Below are 13857 nucleotides of genomic sequence, written 5' to 3'. Positions count from 1 at the left end.
AGGGGCCACCCACATCTCTGCGTCCCATGGCAGTTGGTCCCGCCTGGATTACTGGTTAGGCACGAAAGATATTGCTTTGTGGGTAAAGGGGGTGCAGGTGCTGCCACGCACGTTATCGGACCACAACCCTGTTTTACTAAAGCTCAGCATACCACGATACACACCGCCTCCATTTCAGTGGCGGTTTAACTCGCAAGCCTTATCCGATTCTATCTACGCAGATACGCTAACAAAGGCAATCAGGGAATATTTCCAAATCAACTCACCAGTTATTGAGGATCCAGGCTTACTGTGGGAGGCCTTCAAGGCCACAACAAGGGGTGTATGCATCAGCACCACCATAGGGGTTTTGAAAGACATTAGACATCAGATTCAACGCTGCGAAACACGCATAAGAGACATAGAAAGAGATTTTGAGAACACGCAAGATATTTCCCTATTGACAGACTTGCGCGACTTGCATACTGAACATAACGAGTTCATGGATGCAGAAATAAAATATTTAGATCGCAAACACATTGCCAGGAACTATGGGGAAGGAGGCAGGCCCGGTGGGACACTGGCCAGAAAAATATGCGAGGGGAGGGGTCATTCGGCCATACTTCGCGTTAAATCAAGGGATGGTCAGATACAGACACAAGCTGCGGACATCCTACATAACTTTGTAGACTCATTCAGCACACTCTATAAATCTCAGCCCACAGCGTCGGCGGATGAAATTTCCCATTACCTGCAGGATATAGCAATTGGATGGTTGTCGGATGCACAGAGGGAACATTTAGCAATGCCCATTACAGTAGAAGAGGTGACGGCGGTAATCAAATCACTACCTAATGGCAAGGCACCAGGCCCCGACGGGTACACTAATGAATTCTACAAACACTTTGCCGACCTTCTTGCACCTTACATGGTAGACATGTTTGGCACTTCCTTCGAGAAATCCATACTGTCACCTACACTCCGTGAGGCGTTAGTCATTGCTCTCTTAAAACCGTCTAAGGATCCGGAGGAGTGCGACTCCTACAGGCCACTATCGCTCATTAATGTGGACTCAAAAATACTCGCGAAACTACTTGCGGTACGATTATCCCCTCTGATGACGAATCTGGTTCTTCCAGATCAGACTGGCTTTATCCCCGCCAGGTCGACTTCCCACAATACATGATCCTTATTTGCTCTGTCGCACTACCTCCAGCCCTCCGTTAAAGCCGTAGCGGTCATGCTTGACGCCGCCAAGGCGTTTGACTCCATCGAATGGAGTTATATGATTGCTATTTTACACAGGATGGGCTTCCCCAAACGTTTCGTTCAATGGGTCTCCCTACTGTACACCCAACCATGCGCCAGAGTCCGTATCAATGGTTACATCTCTGCTCCCTTTGACGTGGAACGTGGCACCAGGCAAGGATGCCCTCTATCTCCCTTCCTTTTCGCGTTAGCGCTAGAGCCTCTGGCGTGCATAGTGCGGCAAAATTACAAACCATCCGCCTTACAATTTGCGACCAGACCACTGCACATATCTCTGTACGCAGATGATATGCTGCTATATGTACGCGATCCCGACATTCATCTTAACAGCCTGCTTAGAGAATACATTAGATTCGGGGGTCATTCAGGACTGGCAATCAATTGGTCCAAATCTTCTATAATACCCTTAACGGATACTACCGCTCCCTTTGACACCGACTATCCGCTGGAATGGCAGCAAGAACCCATTCGCTACCTAGGGATCATGTACCATAGAGATCCAGAGGAAGTCATACGATCTAATTATGGGGTAGTAATATCTAAGCTGGAGGACAAAGTTCAGCGCTGGATCCACTTGCCGCTATCACTGGCGGACAGGATAGCAATAGTGAAGATGAATATTTTACCTAAACTATTGTACCTCTTTAACAATATTCCCATCACACCCTCCAGAGAAGTATTTCGCCGTATAAAGTCACTAGTTTTGAAACTGATATGGGCTGGCAAACAAGCCCGAATCGATCTCCAGACGTTAACGCTCCCATATATAAAAGGCGGCTTTGGAGTACCGGATTTTCTATTATACTACCTTTGTGCCCAAGCGCAGTATGCGGCTTATTGGTATCATGAGATACCATATCTCACTCATACGGCCATAGAAGAGGGAGACACGGATCCCATCCCCCTGTCAGCGATAGTATCACATGCTAGACTACCACTACATGCGAAAGACATTAACACCGTAGATACCACAGTGAAAGCCTGGCATAAACTTGGACAACTGGCTAACAAGCTCCCGCTATATACACCAGCAATGCCTTTACATCACCATCATGCGCTGTCAGTCACCAGCGAGAGGGTAGGCATGTCTCTCTTACGGAGAGCTGGCATAGATAAGATGGGGGACCTGTTTCAAGAGGGCACATTCCGGGACATCGATCACTTAACATATATTCAGAACAAGACCCCCATGTTTCGCTTCACGTATTATAGATTGACACGCGCACTGAAAGAACACTATCCATCATTCCCGGTGGAACCGGATTGCTTAGCACCACTACAACTAATTATTACCACACAGGATTTATCACATTTAATATCTAGATTATACACAGCAGCACAGTCCGAGATAACACAACCCGCTGCTAAGGCCAAAGCACGATGGGACTCGGAGCTGGAGACTCCGTTATCAGATGAGGAATGGCAGACGACCTGTGCACTGACACAAATACTCACACCTAATGGGAACCTGAGAATTATACACTACAAATTCATTCATCAGGCATACTATACCCCTACAAAACTACTTAAATTCGGACTTCAAGACGAGGATAGATGCAAAAGATGTAACAGGGAAGGTGCAGATTTTACACATCTAGCTTGGTATTGCACCAAGATATCAGATTACTGGGTAGACGTTACCTCCGCGCTCACACTCATGCTAGAAGAGAAAGTGGAATGCACGATACAAACCTGTCTCCTTGGTATTGTCCCACAATTTAGGGCGCTAAAGCGTAAGTTCTGTGTTATTTCTTTATTACTGGCTAAAAGACAGGTCGCACAGTGCTGGCATAGTAGAAGGGTGCCCAAGAAATCCACATGGTTACATGACATGTCCGTTTGTAGGGATAAGCTACAGACGTACGAGGAGAACCTCCCTGCAAAATCTAGGCCCAAGGATTATTGGTGTTTCCTATCGGACTATATCAACTCCAAAGAGGCAGACACAGAAGTGTAAACTGTATACCTATGCAGTTGAAGGTGTTACTTAATTATGTGTAGAACGAACACGCCTATTTAATTGTCCTGAGGAGATAACCGGGTCGGTTATGTTGATCGAAGGTTGCAATGTAAATGTTCTTAATGTCGGGTCTTTAAGTTGAGTTCTTAAAATGCTCCGATTGCTAAATTTACAAAATACAAGACTCATATCAAGGTGCTAGCTGCGAGATATACAGAGGTTGTACGGGGGGGCGGCGCCCACTGCTTTGATAAAAATGATCTTATTACTACGGTCAAATATGTCCTGACTGCCCATAAGTTGCCGGCCGGCCCCCGGGTTGTAGGCTCGCGGCTGTGTAATAAATGATTGTGTTAATAAAGGTCTTACCAAAAAAAAAAACCAAAAAAAAAGTGTTGATTTGGAAATTAGCTCCTTTAGTTGCTTTGCTAATGTGCTGCTGCATGTTGAGCTTGGCGTCAAGTGTGATGCCTAAGGATTTCGCAGATTCCACGATGGTGGGTTGGACATTGAGCGCAGTTAGGTGATTGAGCCAGGTTTGGGTGATGGCAATTTTCGCAGGAGGTGAGATCAGAATGAACTCAGTTTTCAGAGCATTTAGTTTGAGGTGATTATCGGCCAGCCATGATTGGGTGTGGAGTTCAGAAGTTTGATGTCTTCCGGGGATTGTAGCTTGAGGTAAAGTTGAGTGTCATCGGCGTACATATGGAAGTGTACATTAGATGCTTGAAGCAAGGTGGTGAGTGGTTCCATGACGAGATTGAACAATGTGGGGGATAGGGCAGATCCTTGTGGGACGCCTAAAGTTACAGGCACAGGTGAGGACAGCACGTTGTTGATCTTGAACTTCTGAGACCGGTTATGTAGGAAGGAGGGGAACCATTTGAGAACAGTTCCGGATAAACCCATTCTGGTATTTAGCAGCTCCAGTAGGTTCTCATGTTTGACAGTATCGAATTCTGAGGAGAGATCAAGAAGGATGAGGAGGCAGGAATCATTGCGATAAAGGATTTGGAGGGCGTCATCAATTATGTGAGTCATAGACGTTTCCGTGCTGTGTTTCGCTCGGAAGCCTGATTGATGAGGGTTGAGGAGGTCAAACTGATCAATGTGTCAGTTGGAGTTGTACGCATTTTTCCAGCAGTTTGGCCAAGGTGGGGATATTGGTGATAGGGGGTAATTGTTTAGGTCAGTCGGGTCAGCTGTAGGTTTCTTGCGTATAGGCGTGACTTGCCCCACCTTGAGGGGGTCTGGGATGAGTCCTTGTTGAAGGGAGCTGTTATTGATTTTAGTCCAGAGTGGGAGGAGCAGGGGGGAGAAGTCTTTTACAGCATTAGCAGGTAGGGGGTGTGTGAAGTGATTAGAGGGTTTCAAGGTGCTGAGCAGTTTGTGAATTGTTTCTTCAGAGTAGGTGTCGAAGGATGTCCATGATGCGTTGTTTTTAGGTTGAGTGGTAGTCATGCTGATGGGGCTGGAGTATCGGCTTGCATCAATGAGGAGATCACTTCTTATGTTGTCAGTCTTTAGCTTAAAGAAAGCAGAAAAGTCTTCACAGTGTGGAATAACGCTTGTTGTGCTGTTTGATTGTAAGGGTTGCATCTTGGTTTGTGTTTTGACTAGTTCGAACAGTTTTCTTGGTCGGTTTTTTGCTTGGTCCAGCTGGAGGCTAAAGAATTCAGATTTCGAGCGCTTGATTTTCCTAAAGTAGGCATTTCTCTTGTTCTTAAGCGTTTTAAGGTGCAGTGCTGAGGGGTCAGATCTCCAAGTGCGCTCTGCCATTCGCATAGCACGCCTGTCTTCATTGAGTCTACCATCATACCAAGGGTTCGAGTTCTTGGTGGAGACTCTCTTCAGTTGCAGGGGGGCGGCTTCACTGATTATTGAGTTCATAGAATCGAGGTAGTGGTCGGTCAATGATTGAACATCAGAGGCGCCGGAAGGGGGAAGGAGGAGACTGCAGGTGTGGGAAGGTAAGGAGTTAGGGTTAAGATTCTTCATGTCCCTTTTCCAGATCATGGATTTGGTGGGTTGAGCTGGGTTAGGTTTAACTTTTTCGTTGATGAAGAAAGTGATAATGTGGTGGTCTGACCAGTCACAGGGTTGGATCGCCCCCAGTTGGGTAGAGTCCTCTTTGGCGATGATGAGGTCGAGGATCGAGACTTTGTCGTGTGTCGGGCTGTTGCATATTTGGGTGAGGTTGAGTGCATTAAGGAAATATTTGAGACTATTCACCACTGCGTCTTTCTGATCGTTCCAGTGGAGATTAAAGTCACCCAGGTATATTTGAGTGATCTGCCGACCGGCGTTGGATGAGATCGTATCCATGAGTTGTTGGGTGAAGGTGAGGTTGTCCACGGGCGGGTGGTAGATGACATGTAAGGAGCAAACCGGTTTGCCCTCGCTAGAGATACCGAGGCAGAAGAGTTCACAGGACGTGAGGGAGGGGGAGGTGACTTTAGTAACAGAGAGGTTGCTCCTAAAAATGCATGCGATTCCCCCGCCCGTCTTGCCGGTCCTGTCGAGTCTAATGATGTGGTAGTTGGGGGGTACTAGTATGTCCATTATAGGTGTAGAAGTTTCAGTTAGCCATGTTTCAGTCAGAATGGCTAGGTCAAGATCCATTGTTATGATGAGATCCGCGATGTCGGAGGAGTGTCTCGGGGCCGATCTGCAGTTGAGTAGGATGCATTTGAGTCTGGGGGTAAGAATGGTGGTCGAGTGTTCTTGAGAGAGGGGGACTTTTCTGAGATTATTGGGGACGGAACCTCTGTTGCTTAGAGTGGGGGGCCTATGGGGATGTGTGAGAATTGTGGGTATGGGGAGGTGTGTGGTGGTTGTGTGTTTTAAGGGACCTGGGCCAAATGAGCGAAGGAGGGTGCCTAAGTCGTGGTCCGAAAGGGTGTTGAGGGCGCGACGGGGGCGGTAGGTGTGATTGCGGGCGGGGATAGAGGGCCCACGTGGGGAGTATTGATTGAGAGGATCTGTGGGGAGGATGGGGGACTTTTTGGGTGAGGAAGTGTGGGTGGGTAGGGGGTGACTGGGGTGTGTGAGAAGAAGTTCTTTGATGGTATGGAGATCTTCTTTGACTTGAAGGAGGGTGGATATAATCATGTCCAGAGGTGGATTGGGGATGGTGTTGGGGAAGAGAGCTGTGGGCGAGTGGTTGAGTAGGGAGCTGGAAAGGGAACTGGGTAGGGGGGGCTATGCTAGCGGTAGTGCAGGGCTCTGAGGTAATAGTAAGAGGGGTGGCAATTAATGTGTGAGAGAGTTTGTGGGTGGGGGTGTGGCTGAGGTGGGGGGGAGGTTGGAGGGATAGGTGAGGACGCTGGTGGGAGGCAGCACAGGTGAGTTGAGGGATGAATGTAGGCTGTAGACGGTAGGGGTGCAAGGAAGGTAGTGGGTGCTGAGAATGGGGGGGAGAGAGGAGGAGGGGATAAGGTAAGGGAGGTGATGTGTTATGTGATGTGTTCTGTGAGTCTAGTTGGGAGAGTGGGGTAGTGGGGAGTGAGAGTGGGGGGGAAATAGGGTGGGAGATGGACCTGCCGTGGGGCGGGGGAGATAAGCTCAGGGCGGTGGTGGGTTCTGCGCGACTCGTAGGAGGTGTGAGGTGTGGGGTAAGGAAGGTGGGGGTATGGAGGATGTATGAGGGGGAGTGATCTTCGCCAGTGAATGAGGGGTGTGGAGAGGTTACATCGGAATGCCTTTACCTTGCAGGCGCTGTGCTCTTAACATGCTGCCCTCCAGGCCTGCAAACACCGTGTCTCCTTCGGATGGCTAATTGCTGGTGGAGGCCCGTGCCCTGCGTCTTGCACCACTGCCATTTGATGTTTGTACAGTGGACTGTGGTGTGTGCTGCCTTGCTAGTTGCCTTGTACCTGACTGTGCCTCCCCATCAGCATCTGTGGACTCTGCCTCCATTAGTGGCAGTGGTGAGACAATGTTGCGCCATTTGGGTGGCGCAGGTTGTGTGTCTTGCTTCACCCTGCTCCTCCTGCCACGTCCACATTTGCTGGTGTCTCCACCCCTTCAGCCACTGTTTCCTTTGTGGTTGGTGGTGCTGTAAAATTAAATGCACACATTAGTTGCGTGTCATGTTAAAATTTTGTTATGCATTAAAGGTTGTAAAACAACTAATCACATGACTACTACTTGTCTGTTTTGCACATTCGCTACCCTATGTCCACTTGCTATATGTCACAGGACCAAGTATCAGTGCATGGAACTACATTTCCTATAATGCAATTCTGAGTGTGCTTGTGGAAATGTACTGGAGTTGTACTCAGGCATGGGTTTTTGGGGCTGTAAGTGGACTGGGTATGTTTTGGGGATATTGGCATGCATCTTACTTTGTCTGGTGTCTGTATTTTCGGAGCTGTCCAGGTCAGCCACGCCAGCCACAGTCTCTGGCATAACTGTGCCCTCCACCAACTCCTCCAGGGGCGTCGGCTCTGGTGCTGTTGAGGTCCCACCTCCAGTCAGTTTTGCCTCAGCTAATCTGGTGGCCACCCTCTCCTTGGACCTTTGGCGCATGTCGTACCACTGCTTGCGTAGATTTTCAACTGTGCGGTGGTTTACGCCAAATGCATTCACTTTCTCCTGGATCTCATTCCAGATTCTCCTTTTCCTTGCCTCTGGAACACGGAGTGAGTTCTTTCCAAAAAGGAGGTCATGTTGCCTTACAACTTCCTCTGTGAGCACCTCAAGCTCCCTCTCAATACATTTTTGTTTTCTTTTTCTTGTGGGTTCCTCTGGCTGCTTATCACTCCCCTGAGACTCCATTTCTCCTTCCTGCTACTGCTGAGTGAAAACCACACTCCCTCCTCACAGTCTCTCAGGCAGTTTCTGACTCAGACACAGGTGCTGGCAATTAGGTGCAGCATGGGCAGTCACACTTCCTGGTTGTGCTGTAATCATTCTGCACCTGAATTGCTGTTTTCCGTAATTGCGATTCCTTATTAGTGATTTCGCTATTAAGGAACCATTGTTTGAGTCATCGCTATAATATTATGCGAATTTTTGGTAATCGCTATTTTTTCGAGATTATTTACCTACATCACAATTGGAGATTCAGGAAATGCGATTTGGAGAAAATCGCATTTTCCGAATTTCAAAACCAAATTTACCTACATATGCCCCATAGTTCTTAGATAGGGAGGGTGTTATAACTAGGCGCTATAAGACCTGTTTTCACCATCATTGTAATATGATTTCTCCCTTTGTATTTTATGGAATTGTAACAATGCTGATCATATTATTTTTAATCATATGTCTGCTTATGTTGGCAAAAATACTGCACCTGAGAGCACGTCGTTAAAATAAATATTTTTAACCTTACCCATGTCTCTTATTTACTTTCAGGGTCTTGAGCTTAAAATGTCCACGGACTCGATAATTCTCGCCTTGGTGCCTACTCGAATCATGGGCTCACACTCTGCAACTCTGGGGAATAGCTTGCTTAATCTCCACTACGGCCCCACCGCGATGGGATGCCTGGCTTTCACCTTGGGGATGCCTATTAGGGGTTATCTCGCAGGGAAAAGCCAGGACGGGTTCCCAAAGCAAGCGCCTTGAGACCTTACGGTGAAAGGCGCTATATAAGAACGTATGATTTACGATTATTTACGATTTACTCCTGTTGTGGACTGGTATGAGAGTATAATGAAAGAGTGTTCTCCCTTCCCACCATTCCTGAGTTGGTCCTAAGTCGCATGTTCTAGGTTGTCTAATCATTGGTTACTTTGCTATAGGACGAAGAGCTAATGTGACTCTGATGCTAGCTGGTTTTGGTTTTCTAGGTACTGAGGTGAGTTTCTGGTACACCACAATTCACTGATGTCCTGGGTCTCTGTGCACAATTCTGAGTAGGAGCAGGATCCTTGCAACAAAACCTCACTACTTTCTCCACTGCACCACCCAACTAGCTAATAGAATCACACTGCCACATATGCTGCACAATGACCATCTTCAACACAAACCACCTCACAGCACCTTGAGTTCACCCATCACCATAACACTAGCACACTCTAGGACTGCACTATGGCCCTACCACTGTATTCTCACATACAACAACAACATTACCACCCACCATCCCTACACTGCCTAACCCCGGCCCCAAAGTCACAATCACCTAACAGCAACTTTCTCCAACAAACTGTACCCCTGGACCACTAACAATTACCACTGCATTTTCAAATCATAGCACCGAATTACCTCAACCACCATTACAAATGATACTTTAGACCAACACTGTACTACAGACCGACACTGCAGATAGGCTGCAGTTGAGGTATATCAACAACAAAACACCTGTGTTGCAATGTCCACAACCACACATAACACAGCACAGAGGCTACAGAAGGAGAAACGTAGAAAGAATAACATTACACTCACAAACAGTACACAATAATGGCACTATAACCAACACAACATTAAACACAAAACAATACAAATACACAAAGCATCACAATTACACATAACATCAAACACAATAACAGATGATATAGTACAATAACAGCACAACAGCAATACAAAACAGCAGCACACACAACATCACAAGCAAAATATGACAACACACAAACAACAAAACCAGAAAAACAACACAGCACATCAAAAACAATGCAGTACAAAAACAAAGTACAACAACACAAAGTCAAAGACAACACAATTCAATAAGCACCAAGCTTACAGAACAGAACTACAATGATAGCAATTTGGTAGTTATGCAAAAATAAAGACACATAACACACAACCACTTGAACAGCAACACAAAAGTACTATACACCAAACACATCACTAACACAACAAACAACAGCAAAACAAATTAAACATTGGCAATAAAACAGTGTATCAACAAACATTTGACACACCATCCCATACTAGTACAATAGAAAGGCAAATCAAAACAATAAGAATTAGACGACCACACGACAACTCAATAATCCAATCCAATAGACAATATAACATAAAACAGCATATTGTGGGTTTATGGTGTGTTTTATTCTATTATGCTTTGTGATGTATTTATTATTGTTATTGTGTTGTGGTTCAAAATGCTCAGTTAATAAGATAAGCTCCTATTCTAACATATCTTATCTTAATTGTAAAAACTGTACATTCCTTTTTACTATTTGTATACTGTTTATTAATAGTATTCCTGATGTTACCCCACCCTAAGTAGTGTACCTTATAATATGGGGTTTTATCAAGGTAGGTCAACAGATGTTTGAAAAGAGGGCTATATGAAAGGCAAAAAAACGCAGCGCAACAAAGATGCACTGCTTGTTTCTTGAGTTCATCAGTACCTAACACAATGGGCGTTTTAAGCAAAACATATATGTGTTACTTTACTGGTAAATTTTTCTCTACGGAACTGTACAATGTTAGTTTATAGATGTTCTTAGAATGTCGGAAGCTGCTCAGACTGAATTGTGACAGAAGAGCATTCTCAGCTCAGCTGACAGGACTGTGAAGGAAACCCTCTCGTTAGCCAGCCATTGAGAGAAAACGTTGAGAACAATAATCATATCACAGCAATGTTTGTACTTTAGTTTCTGCTGATTCATTAAGCAAATTTTCTTAAATTTCAACGATAACCACTTCTATGTTCTGACGAGATACTGAACAGTGCTCATTCATGGTCTGGTAAGTTATTCTCCGGATCACCTGTGAATTTGGGAAAATGACATCCACATAATCAATATCCCAGTCCATGAATCAGCTTCATCGACCTGATTATCTTGATTTATAGGCCTTGAGGAGTGTCTGTGGTCCTGGAACCGTGGATAGATGTAGCTGCCAATTGCAAAATACCAGAGACTATCCAGGTTAACTCTGAATCCACCACCATGTACTTGAGACTGTGGATGAGGATCAAACTTGTTATGTGATTAAATCCTCAGAAGGCTGAAAGCTAATATGGGAATAATGAAGAATTAGGATCTCTGTGGAAAATTCCAACAGGCTGGGGAGGCAGACCTGTGAGTGTCAACATGGAGGGGAAAAAAGAAAGAAGTCAAAAGCATAGTATTCAATTTTATGCTCAGCAGGAGGTGTGTTCTCCTTAGATAGCTGTAATGGTCGGGGAACAGTCAACTAAAATGATTTTATCATGGAATTCTATGCAATATCTCTGCTTTGTATTGTGGCCCAAATGGACGGAAGAAGTTTAAGAACACTTGTGATGGGACTTCATATGTGTGCCTCCTACCTCTGCTGCACTAAAAAGGAATCACTTGCCATTGTCAAAAAAAGACCTTCACAAAAACAGAACACTCTGGGCCTCATTACGATGTTGGTCAGTAAGCCTCTGACTGCTTATCGGAGGCTTACCGACCAAAGCCGTAAGTTTACAGTCCGACTGCCAAATTTCAGTGTCCACGGTTGGAGTGTAAACCAGCCAGTCAATCTGACTGAGTTCCGATGGGCTCAAAGAGCCCGTCGGCCAGTTGAATACCTATTATAATCCCTTCTGGACGGCGTTTCAATGTCAGGATTATTATGTCGGTTTCCGACAGCCTTTCCATGTCGGGCTTTCTGTTATGGAAAGGCTGTTGGAAAGTGAATTTGGGGGCCCCTAGCAGGGCCCAGATCCTTCCACGACCTACAATTGTGGGCCTGAGGTGCACCATATCCTACACTGTGTGGCAGGGATTTACACAAATGCCCATTTCTCTATGGGAGCTTGTGCTGTGAGCGGTTTCCACCTGCCACAAAAGCTCCAATAGAGAAATGGGAGTCTGCGACCGCACCATGTGCGTTTGCATGTTAATCCAGTGATTGGAACCGCCGATCTACGGTCGGTCGGTTCCCTCACCAAGACAGTGTTGATTGGAGGCAACTCTGACTGACGTCGTGATAGGCCCTCTGTAGGAATAGTACCAAAATATTGCTGTTCAAAACGTATCTCAGCTGGAGGGCCTGGACCCCATCCTGAGAATGGAAGCATCTGGAAGAGTGCCCCTGCTTCTACCACCTGTGGGAAACATTTTAGAACAATAGGCCAGTGCGAAGAAAGACTGAACATTGTTGAGAGATGAAAAAGTGTTCACATATTTGCTCACTGTTTTAATAAACTTATGCCAGAATGACAACTTGTGAGTCTGGGATCAATTTTGTAGAGCTATTCCCGAGATGACCTTGCTTACAAAACCATAAAGCTCATGGGGCCGAAATGGACAGTGTTAGGAGTGTACAGAAGAACAAGCCTGGCAGTTTGTTGCCAGATACTGGACTTTTGTTCAGAATCTTATCATTAAAAACTATTTCTTTCGACAGGTTTTATTTTTTCGCTTAAACCTAGATACAGAGAAGAAAAAAACACATTTTTTGTATCAACATAATTAGGATACATGGCTATGTGGTTGGAGGAAGTAACTGGTGTTAGAATATTAAAATAATATTGGATAAAAATTGAATCACAATTAGCATTGGCATTAAGCATGGGCGTAAAATCCGCTCCGCTCGCGGATTTTTCGGATTTTCGGCAAATCCGCAATCCGCGAACGCTCGCGAATTTGTCGAAAATCCGTGAATCCGCTCGCGGCGGATTTTTTGCTTGGTTGCGGCACGCGGCGTGGTGCACGGCGTTCACTTTCCGTCATTTTAGCGTTTGCCGAGTTGTTTTTCTTTGCGAGTGACGCGCCATTTTAGATCTTGCTGCGTGTTCCCGCGGGAGTTTGTCGCCCGCGAATACGTACTCGCGGCTTGCCACCTTGCACAGCACACCTCGCGAGAGTTCGCAATTGCGAACACGTAGTTGCGGCGGAAAGGAACAATCTCGCACTTGCGAAATAGGGATTTTGCAATTTCGCACAAGAAAATCACCAGCAAACAGGATAAACCTTCAGAAAATTATGATTTTTATCAGAATCACTCCTCAGGTTGACATTTGCATGGCTTTTTTTTTTTGCAAGGAGTCCATTTTGGGGGGGGGGGAGGAAGGAAGTGCCCCACAGTCTCCAACTTCCTGTTCCTGTCCAGCAGGCTCCTCCCAGTGCTTTGTCCATCTCCTGGTCACTTTCATTTGGATCTGGAGCTGGAAGGATTACTTTTTGTGGGTGCTGCTGGATATTTGGATTTGAGGCCTTTTTGACTGTCTTTGGATCACTTTTGGATTAGAAATCAACTTTCACAAGTAAGTTTGTTTGGGGCATTACAGTTGCTGCAAGTACAATTTTGGAACTTTTTCAGAAAATTAAATAAATTATATTGTGGGTAGCCACAGTATCCAGTAGGACCAGGGTTGGTTATGGGTGCATGATACAACTGTTTTGTTGAATTTAAACACCATTGAGGCCATGGATGGGCTGGGATTGTGCAGATTTTATTGTTTTTTGTCGTTGTTTTGGGCCTGCTGGTGTGGCCCTTTGCCCAGGGGTGGTGAGTGTTGCATGGGCCTAGTCTTTCTGTGGGGTGTCTTCTTGAATTTAAACATAATTGAGGCCATGGATGGGCTGGGATTGTGCTTATTTTATTGGTTTTTGTCGTTTTTGGGGGGCTGCTGGTGTGGCCTTTTGCTTGCCCAGGGGTGGTGGTGGTGCATGGACTGAGTGTGCCTGTGGTGTTGTCTCACTCTCTTTGATGTAAACATCATGGATGGCATTGGATTGTGGTGATTTCTGGCTGTTTTTCTGTTTTTTGGGGGTGTACTG

At 45.8% G+C, this 13857-nt stretch overlaps 1 long non-coding RNA gene across 1 annotated transcript in view; it reads left to right on the top strand.

Annotated features, from left to right (window-relative positions):
* The window catches only part of LOC144767465 (uncharacterized), a 91252-nt gene extending 78676 nt beyond the window's left edge, over window positions 1-12576 (top strand). Inside the window, exon 3 of the long non-coding RNA XR_013598216.1 lies at window positions 8567-12576. This is a non-coding gene — a long non-coding RNA (uncharacterized LOC144767465). The remainder of the gene's footprint in view (window positions 1-8566) is intronic.
* The last annotated feature ends 1281 nt before the right edge of the window (window positions 12577-13857 follow it).

The sequence above is a fragment of the Lissotriton helveticus genome, chromosome 7, assembly GCF_964261635.1.
Source record: "Lissotriton helveticus chromosome 7, aLisHel1.1, whole genome shotgun sequence".
In the NCBI taxonomy this organism is placed as follows: domain Eukaryota; kingdom Metazoa; phylum Chordata; class Amphibia; order Caudata; family Salamandridae; genus Lissotriton; species Lissotriton helveticus.
The sequence above is the reverse complement of the archived record's forward strand: the minus strand, read 5'-3'. Positions and strand labels throughout refer to the sequence as shown.